Source organism: Apodemus sylvaticus, chromosome 15 (assembly GCF_947179515.1).
Source record: "Apodemus sylvaticus chromosome 15, mApoSyl1.1, whole genome shotgun sequence".
Classification (NCBI taxonomy): Eukaryota; Metazoa; Chordata; class Mammalia; order Rodentia; family Muridae; genus Apodemus; species Apodemus sylvaticus.
Window position 1 is genome coordinate 85,908,084 of NC_067486.1, and position 18,369 is coordinate 85,926,452.

An 18,369-nucleotide genomic window follows, 5' to 3' on the forward strand; every position below is an offset into this window, starting at 1 on the left:
TTGTGGAGGTGTAGTCAGGTGTGGGGGAAGAGGATGCTTCCACAGGCCCGTGCTGAGGCATCCCCCCAAGGGATGAGCCACACAACAGTGTAGTGTAGAATAGAGTTTGTTCAGGATATAGTGAGGGGAGTCAAGAGGGTGGTAGAGGCAGAAAGAGAGAGAGAGAGAGAGAGAGAGAGAGAGAGAGAGAGAGAGAGAGAGAGAGAGAGAGAGAGACAGAGACAGAGAGACAGAGACAGAGACAGAGAGACAGAGACAGAGACAGAGAGAGTAGAGAAGTAGAGGCTGGCCATGAGAAAGAGGAGGGAAGGGAATCGGGAGAGGGAGGGGAAGGGGGTCAGAATGGAAGTGGAAGGACAAGAGGAAGAACTAGAGAATAAGGAGGGGGCAAGTGGCCCCTTTTATAGTAAGTCAGGCATACCTGGCTGTTGCCTGGTAACTGTGGGGTGGAGCTTAGACAAAATGCTAACAGTAAATATGCATCTATTTGCATTAATCTTCATGTAGACATACAGACCAGCATCATTTGTTGAAGATGCTTTCTTTTTTCTTGTTTGGCTTCTTTGTCAAAAATCAAGTGTCCATAGGTATGTGGGTTTATTTCAGGGTCTTGGATTAGATTCCATTGATTAGCTTGTGTGTTATTGTATCAATACCATGCTGTTTTTTTTATCACTGTTATTCTGTAGTACAGCTTAAAGTCAGGGATGTTGATTCTTCCCAAAGTTTTTTTATTGTTCAGGATTGTTTTGTTTTGGCTATCCTGGGGTTTTTCTTTTTCCAAATAAAGTTAAGAATTGTTCTTTCAAGGTCTATAAAAATTGTGTTGAAATTTTGATGGGAATTGCATTGAATCTATAGATGGCCATTTCTACTATGTTAATCCTACCAATATATGAGCACAGGAAATCTTTCTATCTTATGATACTTCTCTAATTTTTTTCTTCAGGGACTTGATGTTCTTGTCATTCAGACCTTTCATTTGCTTGGTTAGAGTTACACAAAGATAATTTATATTATTCATGGATATTGTAAAGGATGTCATTTCCCTAAATTCTTTCTCAGCCCATTTATTATCTGTATAATGGACTACTGATTTGTTTGACTTAATTTTGTACTCAGCTACTTTGCTGAAGGTGTTTATCAGCTGTAGGAGTTCTCTGGCAGGATTCTTGGGGTCCCTTATGCATACTATCATATCATTAACAAATAGCAATACTTGACATCTTTCTTTCTAGTTTGTATCTCCTTGATTTCCTTTAGTTGTCTTATTGTTCTAGTTAGAGCTTCAACGACTATATTGAATAGACAAGGAGAAAGTGGGCAGCATTGTCTTGTCTCTTGATTGTAGTGTAATTGCTTTAAGTTTTTATTTAGTTTGATGTTGGCTATTGGCTTGATGTTTACTGCTTTGATTATGTTTTGATTATGTTTAGGTGTGTATCTTGTATCCCTGATATCTCTTATATGAAGGGATGTTGGATTTTGTCAAAGGTCTTTTCAGCATCTAATGAGATAATCACATGATTGTTTTTCTTTCAGTTCATTTATATGGTGGATTTCTTTGATGGATTTTCTATATTGAACCATCCCTGCATCCCATGGATGAAGCCTATTTGATTGTGGTAGATGATGTTTTTGATGTATTCAGTTGGCAAGTATTTTACATCAATGTTCATAAGAGAAATAACTGAAGGTCTCTTTCTTTGTTGAGTTTTTGTGTAGATTAGGTATCAGGGTTACTGTGGATTCATAGAATGAGCTTGGCAGTGTTACTTCTCTTTCTATTTTGTGGAATAGTTGGAGGAGTAGTGATTATTATTAGTTCTTTGACGGTCCGGTGGAATTCTGCACTAAATCCATCTGGCCATTGGCTTTTTTTGGTTGGGAGACTTTTAATGACTACTTCTGTTTCCTTAGGGATTTAGGGCTGTTTCAATAGTTTACCTGATCTTGATTTAACTTTGGTAATTGGTATCTGTCTAGAAAATCATCCATTCTGTTAAGATTTTCCAGTTTTGTGGAGTAGGAACTTGAAGTAAGAAAGACCTAATGATTATTTTAATTTTTTCAGTGTTATGTCTCCCTTTTCATTTCTGATTCTGTTTATTTGGATACTGTCTGTCTATCTTTGGTTAGTTTGGCTAAGGGTTTGCCTATCTTGTTGATTTTCTCAAAGATCCAGCTCTTGGTATCATTGATTCTTTGTATTGTTTCTTTGTTTCTAACTGAAGGTATGTTTTAAAAGAAGGTATATTCTTTTGTGTTTGGGTGAAATATTCTATAGATGTCTGTTAGGTACATTCGATTTTTGATGTGTGTCATGATTTTGATTATTTCTTGCCTCTGACTCCTCTTTGGTGTGATTGCTTCCTTTTTTTTTTTTTATCTAGAGCTTTCAGGTATACTTTTAAATTGCTGGTATGAGAACTTTCTAATTTCTTTGTGGAGGCACTTATGGCTCTGACTTTCCTGTTAACCCTGCTTCCATTGGGTACTATAAATTTCCTGTTAACCCTGCTTCCACTGGGTACTATAAATTTGAGTATATGATGCTTTCCCTTTCATTGAAGTCCAGAAAGTCTTTAATTTCTTTCTCTATTTCTTCCCAGATCCAGAGATCACTGAGTTGTTCAGTTCTCATATGTGTGTGTCAACTTTCTGGTGTTTCTATTGTTAAAGTCCAACTGTAATTCATGGGGGTCTAATAAGATATAAGGCATTATGCTAATTTTTTATCTGTTAAGGCTTGCTTTGTGACCACTACGTGGTATATTCTTTTGTTTTAGAGAAGGTATATTGTTTTTGGATGAAATATTCTGTAGATGTCTGTTAGGGCCATTTGATTCATGATTGTAGCTGCCCGTGGCTACATTCGAATGGGTCACTGGATGACCTGGAAGGAAAGCTGGGGATGGGAACAGGGTGGTGAGAAAAACATAGAGTCAAGACAAGATTTCCTGCTAAAGACTCAAAGTTTAATGGAGTTCTCCAAATATATAGGTGGGGGAAGACCCTCCCCCCAAAGTCTGGAAACTGGAATCCTGGCTCCGCTTCACCTTGGTCTGAGCACTCCACCCTAGGTGGAGGGAATTATGGCTAGCACAAGAATTCCTGCTCGTAGGCTGGGAGAGGAACTTCACCTTGGTCAATGTCAAGTCGTGCCAGGTGGCATAGCACCCTAATACGGCTCTCTACTCATGATGTTTGCTAGTTTAATTTTTCTCTGTTTAGTTTTTATTTGGATGACCTGTCAATTGGTGAAAGTGAAGTGTTGAAGTATCCCACTCTTAATGTGTGGGATTTAATGTGCAATTTTATCTTTAACAATGTTTATTTTGAAATGTGGGTACCCTTGTGCTTGGGCCTAGATGTTCAGAATTGAAATATCATCTTGGTAGATTTTTTTCCTTTGATGTGTATGAAGTGTCTTTGTCTCTTTTGATTAATTTTGGTTGAACATCCATTTTATTATGTATTAGAATATTATATATTAGAATGGACCCAGCTTGTTTCTTGGGTCCATTTTCTTGGAAAATTTTTTTCCAACTTTTACTCTGAGGTAATGTCTATCTTTATTGTTGAGATCTGTTTCTTGTATGCAAGAATGATGCATCCTGTTTTCCCATCCATTCATTTAACCTGTGCTTTTTAATTGAGGAATTAAGTCCATTGTGTTTGAGAGGTATTAATGACCAGTGGTTGTTAATTCCTGTTATTTTTATTCTGGTGGTGTTAGTGTGTGTGCGCTTCCCTTGTTTTTGCTGGTATGGAATTACTTATTTCCTCTGTTTTCTTGGATGAAGTTATGCTCCTTGGGTAGTAGATTTTCTTACAGTATATTCTGTAAGGCTCGATTTGGGGATAGCTATTGTTTAAATTTGGATTCATCTTGAAATACCTTGCTTTCTCCATCTGTGGTGATTGAGAGGTTTGTTGGGTATAGTAGTCTAGGTTGGCATCTTCTTCTTCTTCTTTTTTTTTTTTTTAAGAGTTTGCAAGGTATCTTCCCAGGCCCTTCTATCTTTTAGTGTCTGGAATTGGGTTATAATTCTGATAGTTCTGCCTTTGTATGTTACCTGTCCTTTGCTACCCACCTGCAAATTTTAATATTCTTTCTTTGTTCTGTAGAGTTTGTGTTTTGATTATTATGAGGAGGGAGGATTTTCCTTTTTGGTTTAGTCTAATGGGTATTCTGTAAGCTTCTTGTATGTTTATAGGCATTTCCTTCTTTAGGTTGGGAAAGTTTTCTTCTCTGATTTTGTTGAAAATATTTTTTGGTCGATGGAACTGGGACTCTTCATCTTTTTTTCTATTCCTATTATTCTTAGATTAGGTCTTTTCTTGTTATCCCACATTTACTGGATGTTTTATGTCAGAAATTTTTAGATTTAATATTTTTTTTGACTGATGTACCAATTGCTTCTAGTGTGTCTTTCATGCCTGAGATTCTCTCTATCATCTCCTTTATTGTGTTGGTGATGCTTGCATCTTTTGTTCCTGTTCTGTTCCCTATGTTTCTCATCTCCAGGATTCCCTCTGTGTTTCCTTTATCATTTCTATTTCCACTTTCAGGTCTTGCATAATTTTATTTATTTCTTTTACCTGTTTAATTGTATTTTCCTGTAATAAGAGATTTACTTATTTCATTATTAAAGACCTATATTTGTTTGATTTTATTTTCCTGCATTTCTTTAGGGGATGTATTCATTTTTTCTTTGATGGCCTCTATCTTCTTTATAAAATTTATTTAAAGTCATTTTTTTTTAATGCTTTGGTTATGTTAGGATATTCAGGGCTTTGTGTAGTATTGCTATGAAAATGACATATTGCCCTGGCTTTTGTTGATTGTGTTTTTTCAAGGGCCTTTAACCATCAGGATGGCTTTGGTCCCTGGATGCTCCTGTTGTAGTAGGTATTAGGAGGGAGTTTACTTCAATGGTCCTGGTTTGACCTCCATGGTCCTGGTGTGGCTGGCCTTTGATGGATATCCTTGGGCTGTATAGTTTTGGATTAGCAGATCTGCACAGTTCAGGAGCCACAGGTTTGATGAAGGTGGGTAGAGAAGTGGTGGGGGAATTAAAGTCTGTCTGGACTACCATGCTGCTCAGAATAGCTCTGGGTGTCCCAGAAGGTTTAGTGTGTAGCAGTGGGTTTTTGCTTCACTGCTTTGGCTCTAGGCTGATCACATATGCACACCTGCCCTGGAGCTATTTTTGGATTTGCGAATGACACACACACACACACACACACACACACACACACACACACACATACACACACACACACCACACCACACCACACCACACCACACCACACCACACATTAGCTCATTTTTAAAATGCCTTGGATATATCAAAGGCTGGGCATTCCTAAACTTTCCCCTGCTACTCTAGGCCCAATTGGGGAAGTGGCCAGTGGACACCTACCTGAAGTGTCACGGCTGACTGGCTTTATTTCCTGCTGCTCCTGCTTCCCATCTTTCTACTGAGCCATGTCAATTCTTTCCCATTCTCTCTGTGTCCTCACTCGTACAACTCTTAAGTGTCCCTCCCTGTGTCCAACCATTGGACATTGGTATCTTTATTGATTGATTAAAAACCAACTGGGGACAAGGACCTTCAATGTCTAGACACATAGATTCTTGATTGAATCAAAGCCTTATAACCAATCTTCAACATCAATGAGCAGGGAAGATGGGAGGGGGAAGGGAAGCTAACCTGTATGATTCAGGATCTGTATGTCTAATGAAGGTGGGTGGAGAGGGATAGGAGTAGAATGTCAGCCCATTGGGGACAGTAGACTGCTCAGGTGCCCCAAAGGCTCAGAGAGCTTTCTCTCTCTCTCTCTCTCTGGCATCTTTAGTGTTTTGGGTTTTGAATTGAGGTCTTTGATATACTTGGATTTAATTTTTCTATGGAATGATATTATCTATATATCTAAATATCTATATATGTACATATTTATCTATCTCTATATATCTATATCTATGGGTCTATTTTTATTCTTCTTCATGTCTATATACAATTTTCTCTGTACCTTTTTTTTGAAAATGTTTTCTTGTGTAATTAAAAAAATCCTTCAAACAAGTTTATGATGCCCATTCTTGGATGCATGATCTTAAATTAAAGAGTGGTTGCCCTACTAGTGGCTATACTCTTAGAGAAAACTGACATCTGAAAATTGTCAGTAGCTCCACAGTTTGGGGTGTGATTGTGTGCCCAACTTCTCCCTCATTTTAGGGATTTTGTCTGATTGGTGTTCACTCAGAATTTGTACATGCTGTTGTAACCTCTGTGGTTCATGTGTGCATCTGGCCTCCTATGTCTAAAGCTGAGTTTTCATTGTAGTAATTCACAACCTCAGGCTCTTACATTCATTTTACCACACTTCCACAATGATTCAGGGTTGAGGGGTATGGGGCACATTGTAAGGGGCATTTTATTTGTGATTCTGCATTTTCCTAGACTCTGAACTTAAGTCAATTGTAAATTATTATATTAATCATAATCTGCAATGAGAAGCTTCTTAGATGAATGAATAGAGATGCATTGGTGATATAATAATAAGTAATTAGGAGTCATTTTAATACTTTATTTACTTAGCAGCATAATAATAGTAGGCTCTCCCTGAGAATCCATGACTTGTCTATCCATAGGTTATTAGTCTAATAATTGTACCAGGTATTATGGCTATAAAAAGAGAAAGAGGTTTAGAGAATATGGTGTACGGTGGTGTGGGTTAAGGGAATGTCCCAGCAGGCCCATGCCCAGGCATCCCTTCCCCTGAGGGACCAGACACACAGACATGGTATAGAGTAGAGTTTATTCAGGGTAGAGGATGGGAGTTAATGGGGTAGTGGAGGCAGAGAAAGGCAGAGAGAGGGAGAGAGAAGAGAGGGGGGAGGGGAGTAGAGCCCAAGAGGGGCGAGAGGAGTAAGAGAGATGAAGAGAGGCAAGAGGAATAAGAGAGAGAGGAGGGGCCTAACACCCTCTTTTATAGGCTAGGCCTACCTGGCTGTTGCCAAGTAATGGTGGGGAAGGGCATACCTGGCTGTTGCCAGGTAATGGTGGGGTAGAGCTTAGACAGAACCCTAACACCAGGTATGGGTTTCATACTGTAGAATATGACTTAGATTTAATCAGAACCAGAATCAATGGTTGGTTACCCTCATGATATTCAAGTCATCATTGTACTTGTGGGCATGTCTTTTTTTACCAGCCATTATAGCTCAATGGGTCAATAGTCAAGCATGACTGATCTCACCCAGTAGCTTTCCTAGCACCTTCTAGCAGCCTGAAAAGCATCCAGTATGGATGAAGCTTCCATGTTTATTTCTCCATGTTCTATGACTCAAACATATGATGCCTTCATCAAGTTGGTCTTTCCATAAAGTTCTGGAGGGCAACCAAGAGCAATGGCAGCATCTATAATGGTACTGGGATTTTTATTTGTTAGCCTCTGGTGTCTAATACAGATATTACTGCATTGCCATAGGGCAACTCTATTTTAACTCTTTGTAAGAATCGCTACACACACACACACACACACACACACACACACACACACACACACACACACACACACACAATCTAGCCCTCCCACTTCACTATTCCCTTTATCTTACTCTCTTCTTCTCCACCCTTGTTTAAATCTTCCCATTTCATTATTCTCTTTTAACCCTTTGTATTCATTCTATCTGTCTTGAATGTCCTTCTTCATTCTATCTGTCTTGAATGTCCTTCTTTGTGGCCCCTTAGTAAATTTCCTGATATTTATGATTATTTCAGGGCTGGGAGTTTCTTTCTCTCTTTCTTTTTTTTTTTAAATTTTTTATTGGTTCTTTGTAAATTGGGTATGCTCCTCCCAGTCCCACTCACCTACAACATTTCATACCTGCCCTCCACTCTTGCACCTACCTCCAACAGAGAAGCTGTGGTGTGTCACAGTGTGTCCCTTTTGTTCATGCTTCTTTGCTTGCAAATGTTCATTACAATCTCAGCGACTCTGGTGTTACTCTATCAATAGTGGAACCCCGCTGGGACTACTCAAATAGGTTTCCTGTTGTTGTCCTGAGTCATGGTGATGTAGGGTGGACCAATTCAAAGCCCAAGATCTGTGCCTGAGAGGTATCTGAGCTGGTCAGCCCTGCTGTTCTCCTACTCTTATGCCCTCAGGGCCAGCTCCTCTCCCTCCCTCCTGTCAAAAGCAAGACCAGCTCTACCCTGATGCCAAGGTAAGGTATAGGGCCTGCTTTCCTGGATATTGCAGCCAGTGAGACACACGGCTGGTTCTCCTGACTGCCATAGATGATGACGGATGAAGAAGGAAGGGGTGGAGGGCATCTCTCCCTTATACTGTCACCAGTCTGGGAAATTCTTGAGACTGCTACAAACCAACCATAAAGGCTATTGTTACTGCTGTTGATTGCCTATCAGAAGAAGTTCTTTTTTTTTTTTTTAACATTTGTTTATTTATTATGTATATAAGCACACCATAGCTGATGGTTGTGAGCCATCATTGGCTGCTGGGAATTGAATTCAGGACCTCTGCTTGCTCCTGTAGGCCCCGCTTGGTTGGGCTTAAAGATTTTATTTATTGCTATATCTAAGTACACTGTAGCTGTCTTCAGACACACCAGAAGAGGGCATCAGATCTCATTATGGATGGTTGTGAGGCACCATGTGGTTGCTGGGATTTGAACTCAGGACCTTCAGAAGAGCAGTCAGTGCTCTTAACCACTGATCCATCTCTCTAGCCCCCCAGAAGTAGTTCTTATTGTTGAAGATATCACATTTTGACTGCAGGTCATGGAGAAATTGAGTTGAGGCTGAACTGTGTGCTTCCCCCTGCTGACTAGTTTCCATAGTGCCAGAAAGTGTCATGTAGGCTGCTGGGTGAAAACTGCCTGCCATCAACAGTCCTGCTTAGCTACCTATGTACTGCACAGGATCTACACAATGGCACAATAGTGGCATGACTAACTACTTTCTGGTTGGATTTAAGTCCTGCTTTACATGAGGGACTTCTTGACTGGTAATCTATGCTGGGGCAAAAGCCTATGGCTGGGGAATTCATAGGTCACAGTGGGGAAGCAACTACTATTGGTAAAATAATTTATTTGGTCTGTCATCATCACCTTATCCAGAGGCAATAGATATTTGTTCCCCTCTTCTCAGGAGAAGCCACACAACAGCCTCCAACCCTATCATGATGACTTGCACTATCTGAAAAGATCAGGGAATTAAAGTTAGGATTTTCTTTTCTCTCTTTTATTTTCTTTTGTTTTGTTTTTCTTCCCTTTCCCTCTCCCTCTTTCTTTTTGTTTCTTTTTCTTTCTTCCTTTCTTTAAATCATGTTTCACATTTATTATAGAAGCAACACAGGGCATCAGACATCTGTAAGTGGTGGCATGTCATAGCAGTCCATTTGTCTACATACTGGCAGACAGAAGCCTTTACTATGGACCTTTGAAGGGTACTGGGGCAAAGACTTTTAATTAATAGAAAAAGTTTCAATTTTGTACAAAGTGTAACACTTATGTATGCTCATTATAGAGTCCAAGGCTTCCCTGAGTTTCCACACAACAATGATAATATGTTCTGGGTGTGCATTTACTTTCTCTTACTTCTCTAATTATACAACAAAGCTTGTAGTATAAGAACTTTAAGAACTTTTAATAACTATGTGTAATTCTGTTTTCCTACTTCCTACTAGCCTTTTCAAGGACTAAGAAGTTAAAAAATAAATTGATTTTTAAAAAAATATTATGTGTAAACATATATTTATTTGTATACGTGTGTGGCACAGATACATACATGCCACAATACCCATGCTATAGCACATATGCTGAGGCCAGAGGTCAATTCTATGGAGTCATTTCTCCCTTTCCGCCTTTATGTGGATTATGAGGATTTGGAGATCAAGCTCAGGTTGTCAGGCTTCTGTAACTGAGACCGTCTCATGGGCTTCCAAGAACAATCATATTTCAACAGAACACCTTTTCTTCTTGGAAATGGTTTTCAACAGAATGAATCAGCTATTACATAGTAAATACCTAATAGAAGTTAATGTTAAAAGAAGGTGGTTGTAAGTTGGTTATGACTATGTCTTTTACATCTTATAATTAATTCTACATGTAGAATCAATTACAAAAATATTCAAATACAAATAAATATGATGCTTTTTAAATGGGTAATTTGATAGCTTAGAAAAGAAATAACAAAGTGCTTAAGTTTCCATGGATGTTTCAGAATGTGTGTGCATAGAATAGGTACACACTGAATACCATAGCCCAGCTCAATAGAAAACATCTTTGAAAGAATAGATGACGCTTGTACCAAGTATGTTGTGGATTACTACATGGGCAGCAGGAGTTATCAATCTATTAAGTCCACTTGCTTAGAATTAGATCTTTTAATTGAAGACACTTCAGCCATTTGAATTTCTCACTGAATTTTTCCTCTCAGACTCCTTATGCTCTAGTGTGAGCAGCTCCAACTCAGATTTTCATGTTTTCACAGCAGCTGGCACTCATGAGTTTTTTTCCTGTTGATATTTAGGTCACCCAACCTATGACAGTTCTTTAGAACCTCAACTTTCCAGATTCACAAGCATCTTGCACAGAGCTCATTTCGAAAGGAGCAAAGCACTTCCCTTTTTCTTATTACTAAACTGTGGTTTGTTCCATGAGTCAGTAGAAGGCACTACAGTTCTGTTGGTTCAAGAATGATTACAGTAAATGGAAGACTCAGATGTTGCTTGGGAGAAAGACACACTTCCCCAGAGGTACTGAGGAGTGGAGACAAGCACACAGAATGATGCTGCTCTTCAAGGCCCAGCAGATACTTTTGCAGCTGCAATTCTAAGCTTTACAGTTCCAGAAAGGCAGAATTACTCAAATCCTGCAGCTGATAAATTTATATCTCCTAGCATGATTTCAATTGCACACCCAGGTGATGGGTACAGATATGAAATTCAAAAGCAGAAAGCCAACAGCTGTCATATAACCCTTAGCAAAGCTTCTATCAGTGTTAGGACTGCTCCACTCCCACGACTTGTTTGAGAGATAGGAATTATAGCCAGATTACATCCATTAGTGCTCAGCCTGTGAGCTGCCCCTTTCTTTCATAGATGCAATTCAGAAAGCCACAACACCGAAGTGACTATGAGGCCCTTCATTTTCCTGATCCACAGGGAGGTTCTATAGAAACAGAATTGGAAGGATGAGTTTTTCTAGTGGAATCAGTGGTATCTGGAACTTGTTCTTCAGAGGTATGGAACTGTCACTAAAGACTCCTCCAATACTATAGAAAGCATTGAAAATCTGTGATATGAACTATTTCAGGAATTTATTTTCTGATGATTCTATCCCGATTTCCCTCTTACCAGGTGTAAAGAATTCTTTCTATGAAACTTTTGAGTATTTGTGAAAAAGTAGGGAAAATAGTGATGGTGGCTAGTTCCTTATAGCATATTTGGACAGAGTTACAAAAGAAAAAAAGAAACTGAGTAATAAAGTTGATTAGTTCCTAATGCACAAAAATAATCTAAAGGTTTCTAAGTGTGTAGTACAGAGAATCTTTTCTCCTGCATCTATAGAGTTCAAATCACAGGAACCAAACCCAAGCCCTTACTATATAGTTAGCTGAGGTATAATTCAAATTTAATTGCCAGAGTGTGAGGAGTAAAACCAAATACACTTATTGAAAAAGAGTCAATTCCTGAGACTTGGGATAATGATGTGTGGGAGGATCCTAAGCAGGTTTAAGGCATTGAATCTACTGATTCCAATGAGCCCTCAAAGAAATAGTCTGTCTTACGATCAGCAGTAAGATACCTCTATTCCCAGTCTTTGCAGTGTTCCCCTCTCTGCCTTTGCCTAAGAGAATTATTTCTGTCTCCTCTGAAGAGCAGTAGATGTCAGACTGCTGCTGTTTTTCCTAAGAAACCACCGGTCACTGTTTCTAGACCTATAACTAGACTCAGGGCTAAGTAATCACCTAGAGGCAAAATAGAAAGTATGACCTATGAGGAGGTGCGCCATACCACTAAAGAACTTAATGAGTTTGCTAATTAATTTAAGCAGAAACCTGGGGAATATATATGACAATGGATTCTAAAGGTATGAAATAAAGGTGAATGGAACATAAAGTTGGATCAAACTGAGTTTATTTGATTGGTTGTGGTGCAAATGCCTGATGCACCTTTGTTTGGTGTTGATGAAAGGGTTTTAAGCTTTAGAGAAATTGGAATGCTTGAGTGGATTCATTGCTTAAAACCTAATCCTGAAGGTGAGTTCATGATGAGGAACTTATGGTGAGGAACTTGGCAGCAAGTAGGCACTCAGAATGAGAGAGCGGGAAGGAACGGGGGTTGGGGGGTAATGACTGGATATGGCATGGGCTTTTGAAACATCAAATTCCACCCCCAATGACACACCTCTTTCAGCAAAGCAATACCACAAAATCTGTTCCTAACAGTTCTATCAACTAGGGGCAAGGTATTTAAATATATAACTCTGTGATAGCCATTCTCAGTCAAACCATGACAATTGTCAACCTGACTGTATTTTGGATTGACTAAAACCCAAGCACACAAACATGCTTGTGAGGGAGGGGTTTTCTTTTCTTTTCTTTTTTTTCTTTTCTTTTTTCTTTTCTTTTCTTTCCTTTTCTTTTTTCTTTTTTTTTGTGGTAAATATGCTTTACTGTTAAATTCTAAAAATCAGTTACTATTTATAAAAATATGTACCATGGATTCACTATGCAGAAATTATATTTAATTAAAAAGCAATAAAACCTTCTTTCTAAATCTTAGCAAATCAACTAAAAAGACAATTTATAAAAGACAGCTAAGTAGATAATGAAAGCTTTCTAACTGTATCCTACCACAAAGAAATGCAAAGTTTTTTATGGACATGGTGTGGATGATATAATTCAATTTCAACATTTTTTTTAATCTAATGTGTTGGAGATTTTCTACACACTTTCTTTTTTTCTTGATTTAATTTTTTTATTCGATATATTTTTTATTTACATTTCAAATGATTTCCCCTTTTCTGGCCCCCCACTCCCCGAAAGTCCCATAAACCCCCTTTCCTCCCCCTGTTCTCCCACTCACCCCTTCCCACTTCCCTATTCTGGTTTTGCCCTATACTGCTACACTGAGTCTTTCCAGAACAAGGGGCCACTCCTCTGTACTTCTTGTACCTCATTTGATGTGTGGATTATGTTTTGAGTATTCCAGTTTTCTAGGTTAATATCCACTTATTAGTGAGTGCATACCATGATTGATCTTTTGAGACTGAGTTACCTCACTTAGTATGATATTCTCCAGCTCCATCCATTTGCCTAAGAATTTCATGAATTCATTGTTTCTAATGGCTGAATAATACTCCATTGTGTATATATACCACATTTTTTGCATCCATTCTTCTGTTGAGGGATACCAGGGTTCTTTCCAGCTTCTGGCTATTATAAATAGGGCTGCTATGAACATAGTGGAGCATGTATCCTTACTACATGCTGGGGAAGACCATAATATCTTTTTTTTTGTTGTTGTTTGTTTGTTTTCGAGACAGGTTTCTCTGTATAGCCCTGGCTGTCCTGGAACTCACTCTGTAGACCAGGCTGGCCTCGAACTCAGAAATCCACCTGCCTCGGCCTCCCAAGTGCTGGGATTACAGGCGTGCGCCAACACTGCCCGGCCAATTTCAACATTTTAAGTCACCCTGTGAGGGGTTTTCTTGATTAGATCATTTGAGGTGGGAAGACCCACCCTAAATCTTGGCCCTACATTCTGGTATCAGTCTACATAAAGGATGTAGAAAAAGGAAGCTTTTGCTTTTTGCCTCTTGTCCTCATTCTTCCTGGTAAGTTCATCTATCATTCTGCTGAGGGATTTCTTCACTGGTATTAGAAACTACTTCTTCAGGATTCCAATGTAGAGTGAAGATCAGCAGCTCTCTAAGAGTCCTCTGGGACTCTAGCACTGTATTTGTACTTCTAAGACTTCTGGGCAACTACTAGATTCTTGACCTTTCCATTGGTAGATTAGTTGGACTACAGCCTCTAACCTACTCTAATAAATCTCCTTTGAATATCACACACACACACACACACACACACACACACACACACACACACACACAAATATTATCAGTTGCCTTCCTTTAGAGATCCTGACTAATACAAATGCCTTCCACTTTCCATCTGAAAATAGGCTAGCTGGGATGTGAGACAAAGTCTGAGTTGAATTTGTGTGGATGAACATCCAGTGGAGGTTGGAATCTGGTGGTTCTTCAGAAACTGAGAAGTAGTGTGCTGAGTTTTTTTGTGTGTGGGCCACAAACATATAATGGTATAGGGTTATTGGTGAGATTGTAATACACATATATATCCATCCATATACACACACATATGCTTTTCTGAGAAATCATTTGTGTCTTTCATTTGCTGTCCAAACATGTTAAAACATTTTTATCATTTTATACATTTGTGTATATCATACTCATCTGAAATACTTTTTTTAGCATTCTTTTATAATAATTTCACTTTAATTTGCTTGAGATTCTTATTAAGTATAATAGTAATTCCCATTGAGATTTTTGTTTGCTAAATGTTTCTCTTGAAATGCCTGCATGTCCTGGACTTAGCTGTAGTCACATTTCTGTTTTGCCCTGATGTCCTTGTGCTAAATTTACACATTTACACATCCTTGAAAAACTAAGATCTACCATACGACCCAGGTGTACCACTCACTGGTGTCTGCCCAAAGGACCGTACATCTTATTCCACGAATACCGCTTCGCCGTGTTCGTTGTTGACTTATTCACGATAGCTAGGAAATGGGATTACCTAAATATTCTTCAACCTACCAATGGATAATGAAAATGTGATGCGTATATACAGTGAAATATTAATCAATATAATACTATATACAGGTAATACAGGTCAATAATACAGGTCAGTGGATGGATCCAGAAAATAATATATTGAGTGAAGTAACTCAGTCCTGGAAAGGCAAACACCGATTATTTTCTTTAGATTTAGCGATGGTTCTGAGATCTAAATCTTTATATTTGAGGCTATAACATGGAGTAACTTCAGAAACCCTGAAAGATAAGGGGACTATCGGAGTCTTGAGAGGGGGGATAGAAGGATATAGGAGATATGAAGCTGAAAATGGAAAAAAGAGGAGCTGATTTGACAGCTGTCTGTATTTGTCAGGCTCTAGCAGAGCCTTTCAGGAGATTTGACAGCAGTCACCAACCTTTTTTGTTTTTGTTGTAAATTCTTTACAGCTTTGATATGTTCATATTTCTCTTTTAAAGTTTCTAGCTTTGCATTTGTCTTTAATACTCTCATACAAAATGTCCTAAAACTCCAACTTTATTTTTACATATATAGGTCAGCTACTTTTTTCTTTCTTTTTTTCTCTTCCCAGAGATAGGGTTTCTCTGTATAGCCCTGGCTGTCCTAGAACTCACTGTGAGGACCAGGCTGGCCTCAAACTCAGAAATCCACTTGCCTCTGCTTCCTGGGATTAAAGGCATGTGCCATCACTGCCTGGCCTACTGTTCTTTTTAATGTTTATTTTTGATATTATAACTTAATTACAATTCTCGTTTTCCTTTCTTGTCTCCAAACTTCCCATATAACTTTCCAGACTCTCCTTCACTTTCACAGCCTCTTTCTTGAGTAATTGTCATTGCATATGTAGATTTATAAATGTATATATAAATACATTTATATAAATTTATAATAATATATAATCTGTTCAGTCTGTATTGTTATTTGTGTGTTATCTGTTTCTTATTTGCATGTGTGTTATCAGGGCTACCATTTGGCACCAGACAGCCAATTGGTGTGCTCTTTCCTGGAAAAGATCACTTCTGGTGCTCTCCACTTCCTTAAGTTGCCTACAGAACTATATATGGTTTACTTAATGGCTGGTTTTACATGTCCTTGTTGCCCTTGTTGTCGCCCTTGTTCAGTTCATATTTGAAAAGTCATGTTAGTGAGACTTTATGGGTGTGGCTTCTGATGTTATGAGGATACAATCTCACAGCAAAATCCCCAATCCCCTGGATGGAATAGTCTGGGTTCCACAGCCCTTCAGTGTTTTTCGTCATGACACAAACAGTCTCTCTGTTGGGAGTGTAATTTTCTTACATAGATGACCCATAATTCTGGCCCTTCTACCATCCCAGGCTTTTTCTTGCAGCATGGACTCCACCTCTACAGCTTCATATTATGACCTGTTAAGAATTTCTTGCAGTGATCCCAACCATCACATGGTCTTGGTAACTCTCTAAAACTCTGGAACAAACTCATTGTACCCTCTCAATCCTTCATTTCTTCATTACTGAAAAACCAGTGCTACAGAGATGATGTTGCCTAGGTAACTGCTAGCCTTAAATGAGGACTGAACCCTTAGGTCCCAGTTGTGGGAGCCTCTGTGTGTTGATTCTGAGTAAATGCTTTCCAAGGTCGACATTTTCCAGGAGCTGGACTCCATCAGAGTTCAGGTTCTCTTCTAATGACTTTGTGTTTTCCCAGAGTGAAGACTGTGGTGGCCATCTCCTCTACATTGCTTTATGTTGGGACATTTTATCACCATAACAGAAATAAAATTAGGACAGAAAATATTATGGAGGAGAGGTGCTGATGCTGTAATAAACCTAATCATGTCATTTAAACTGTTGGGGGAGTTTTCTTGTTTAGGGGAGGAATGTGGAAGAGCTGAAACTTTGGCTGGAAAGGCTGATGAATGTTGTGAGTACAGCTTAATGAGCCATTCTAGTGGGAGCTCAGAAGGCAAGATTGTCAAGAGAAATGTGAACAGCAGAAGCCTGGCTCATAAGGTTTTAGTCAGGAACAAGGATTTTATCAAGAACTTGGATCGAGGTTATTCATAATTTTGACAAGAATTGGGCTGCACTCTGCTTTTCCAGGGCTCCTGAATGAATTTGAACTTGAAAACAATGGACTGTTTTGCATGGCAGAGAAAACTTCAGGTTCAGAAAACATCCAGGTTGATTCTTCAAGTATTGAAGAAAGGAGGGCAGCACCATTGTAGAGGAACCTCTGTACTTCACTGGAGCAACACAAAAATATTCCCACAGAGTTTGCACACTTAAGCAGATATAACTGTGAGATCTAATGGGGCTGGACTACATCTCAAGTAGGGAGCAGAATGTGTCAATGTCATAAACATTGAGCTATTTTGATTTGTATCAATTTGACACAAGCTAGTCATTTGGAAAGAAGTACATTAAATTGAGAACATGCCTCCATACGAGAAGTCTGTAGACAAGTCTGTTGTGTATTTTCCTTATTAGTGATTGATGTGGGAGGGCCCAGGCCCCATGTGGGTGGTGCCTTTCCTGGGCTGGTGGTCCTGGGTTCTATAAGAAAGCATATTGAGCATTTGCAACAAGCTAGTAAGCAGCATTCCTCTGTGTCCTCCACTTTCATTTTTCCATCCAGATTCCTGCCTTGCATTCCTCTCTAACTTCCTTTGATGAATGACTGTGATGTGGAAACACACGTTTACATACAGCAAGACAAAGCTAACTAAGACAAACGCTGTCCATGTGGTAGTGATTTTGAAGGCATGAAAGATGTAATATTGAGGAAATCATGCAGAGGGTCTGAGACCAGGCACTGTGTGGCAAGGTTAGAGTCCTTGTACAGAGACCAGAGAGGTCTATTGATTGAGCTGTGATGAGTCAGTTGCAGTCATAACTCCAGAATATTGGAGATGCCTGAGCCATTGGACATTTGCTATGCAGAGATGAAGATATGAAATAGAGCTGGCCTAAGAGAGTTCTGCATACTTCAGACAAGGCTGAAAGAATGGGACTGCCTAAAACCTTCGAAGCCCAGAAGATATTATGCAGACAAGGTCCAGACACAGAGCTTCAGCATTTGGCATTTGGTATGATAGATTTTGGTTTTGTTTTGGAAAAGGTATACTTACTTTGCATCATTGTAAGGTGGAAGTATAGAACTTGTTTTAGATTTCTTTTTAAAAGTCTTTTCTTTTATAGGATATTTTATTTACACTTCAAATGCCTATTTCTATGTCTCCCATCTGGAAACCCCTTATCCCACCCCCCTCCCTCTGCCTTTATGAGGGTGATCCCCCACCCACCCACCCACTCCTACCTTCTGGTCCTGGCATTCCCCGACACTGGGGCAATGAACCCCCTCAGGCCCAAGGGCTGCTCCTCCCAGTGATGTCTAACAAGGCCATCCTCTGCCACACATGCAGCTAGAGCCATGGGTCCTTCCTTGTGTATTCTTTGGTTGGTGGTACAGTCCCCAAGAGCTCCCGGGTTTCTGGCCAGTTGACACTGTTGCT